Genomic DNA, 2,648 nt, shown 5'->3' with positions numbered 1-2,648 from the left:
TAATATTGTCTCCATCGGACAATTGTGTAATCTTGGCTTAACTATTTCTTTTTTTTCTACTGGATGTCAGGTTCAGGATCCACAAACCGGATAGACAGTTGGTGTGGGTCGCAAAGTAGGAAGATTGTTCGAGCTCACGTCACTTCAACAGCCTACTTGTTCTCTTTCGAGCTCACGTCACATCGTTTTGCATTGTCTCAAATATATATTGATTTTGCTAATATGGTTCACACTCAGAATCAAGGCTCTTCGGACAGATAACACATTGGAGTATAAGGACTCTAGTCTTCTTTCTTTTCTCATCCAAAAAGACACTCTTGTTCAGCACTCTTGTCCCCATACCTCTTAGTAGAATGGGCGAACAGAACGTAAACATAGCTCATGAGACAATTCATATACAAAATATATGAAAGTTTAGACAATCTATTTAATGTATTTGGGTTGAAAACTTTTAGTTTTAGGCTGTCGATTACTATGGGCCTGGGCTTTACTGAAAAGCCCAAATGAATACGAGCGAGAGGATAACAAACACCTCGACACCCTAACAAATCCCATTTCCGACTGTGGACGAAGAATGCGAACAATTCTACTGAACAAAGGGCTAGAAAACTAAGGTATTTCTTCTTTCTTTATCTCTCTTATCTTACCATTGTAAATGGCTGCATGCTTTTTTTAGTTAAACTCTCTAGAACCAATGGAATCTTCCACCTCTCATATGGCATATTCAATATATTTGTTCAAAGTAAATGTCATATCCAAAGAATCCCAATTCCCATGTGTCTAGGAAAGAATTCTGTTTGCTAATTTTGGTCCAGGATTATAGAAAACTGCTTAACAATGTCCCAAGAGCCCAGCTTCAGGCTTAGGCTCAAGAAGAAACTCAAACTTGCATTTGGAAATTTAAGAATTCGAAAAACTTTGATAGAAGCACAGGGGATAGTGTTGAAAAAGCTACTTGAAAGGGAAAATTTAGGCCTACAATTACTAATGAAAAAGACAGGGTATATGGTGGCCAAAATAGTGATATGAAGGTCACTTCATTCATTGATGTTGCGAAATCCAAGAGGAAATCTCTTTTGAGAAGACGACACGATGTTGAAGTTGTTGGAATGCCTTCAGTTTTGGCTTCTAAGACTTCAAATCGCTCTGTGAAAAAGCAAGACATTGGGGTAAGAAGTTCGAAAGTATTATATGAAAAAAGAAATAGTAGAGGGGAAAAGGCCACAATGTAGAATAGTAAGGAAGACACATTTCAAAAACACCAAGGATTCAAGCAACAAATTGGATTCTACTGAGGAAAGAGTTTCTAAGAAAAGAAGTGAAAATGGTGATTCAAAGTTCCTAAGGCTCCATTTTGTAACCATTTTGTTTTTTAAAATTAAATTTATGGACATTATTTCCATCTCTAAGTTTCTTCCTTTGTTATTTACTTTTCACCAATAGTTTAAAAAATCAAGCCAAATTTTAAGAACAAAAAAAGTACTTTCAAAAGGTTATTTTTATTTTTCGAATTTGGCTAAGAATTCAACTATTGTACTTGAAAAGATGCAAATCATGCTAAGAAATGTGGATGTAATAAACTTAATTTTCAAGAAACACAAATAAAAAATCAAATGATTACCAAATGGGACTTAAATAATCAACCGAAAGAGAGGAAACAGTTAATTCATATCGATCCATACGATCTCTCTAATAAGCGGTTGGATGATGGGATAATAATTGATGGTGAGTTGATATCTATTTAGGATGTAATTGAACTACTTTATTTTTCAATAGGCTAAGTTTAATGATATATTGTCTCTCGTCTGTTCGCTTGCATTCCTATTTGAGTTCATTTTAGAGGCTCTTCCTCTTCCTTTAATTCCAGAAAATGCCAGGCAGGAGAAAGCAAACCCAAAGAAAAAGGATGAGATGTCAAAGAATGCTCAGTTTCGAGCAATACAACCTAATAAATATATCATTTCATTCGTAGAAGAGAATGTAATTTGCATAGCTATGTGTTGTTAAGTCTGTTTTGCTTTTTAGGCATTCTATTAACTTTTCATGTGTTGTTCCATTTATTATTATTTATTATTTTGTTAACAGTTTTTGGGCATGATTGAGATTAAAAGAGCAGGCTATAACACTAACCTCACTTCCTCTATAGTTAATATCCCCTTTTCTAACAATGCTGAGAGAGAAAGAATTGAAGAAAATGTATGTATTTGATATTTATGTAACAGAAATGTTACTGTTTTGTTCTTCCCCAATCTGTCATTTTCTTTGTGGAAACTAATGCCTAGTTTACATGGGGGAATCAGTATAAATCAATCACAATTCGTTTTGTGGGTCCCATCAGACTTTAGATTTTGTTTACACGTTCATCCGTAATTATATTTGAAAGTGGGGTCCACCTTATCATCCGTGATAAAATCTTGTAATTTGATTGAGTTTGGGAAGGTCCTCGATCCAATTGTGTCTAAATATGCAATGAGACCCACATATTATGTAAGAATATTTTTGTCTCAATTTCCGTCATTTGTCCTTTGAAATGAGGCGATACCGCTTTACAGGTGGAAATATCTGTATCGATTTCGGCCACTTTAATAGTTTTATAACCCCCTTTTCTACTACTACCAATCTACAAGTTATTTGAAGTATCAATAGCG

The 2,648-nt window shown here is 34.6% G+C and overlaps 1 long non-coding RNA gene across 1 annotated transcript; it reads left to right on the top strand.

Annotated features, from left to right (window-relative positions):
- Positions 1 to 525: 525 nt before the first annotated feature.
- LOC120071726 (uncharacterized) lies at positions 526 to 2,134 on the top strand. The gene is made up of 2 exons (XR_005480319.2): positions 526 to 614; positions 1,868 to 2,134. It is a non-coding gene; the product is annotated as an uncharacterized LOC120071726 (long non-coding RNA).
- Positions 2,135 to 2,648: the final 514 nt, after the last annotated feature.

Source organism: Benincasa hispida, chromosome 2 (assembly GCF_027475165.1).
Source record: "Benincasa hispida cultivar pf3 chromosome 2, pf3_genome.v1.1, whole genome shotgun sequence".
Taxonomy (NCBI): Eukaryota; Viridiplantae; Streptophyta; class Magnoliopsida; order Cucurbitales; family Cucurbitaceae; genus Benincasa; species Benincasa hispida.
The sequence above is the reverse complement of the archived record's forward strand: the minus strand, read 5'-3'. Positions and strand labels throughout refer to the sequence as shown.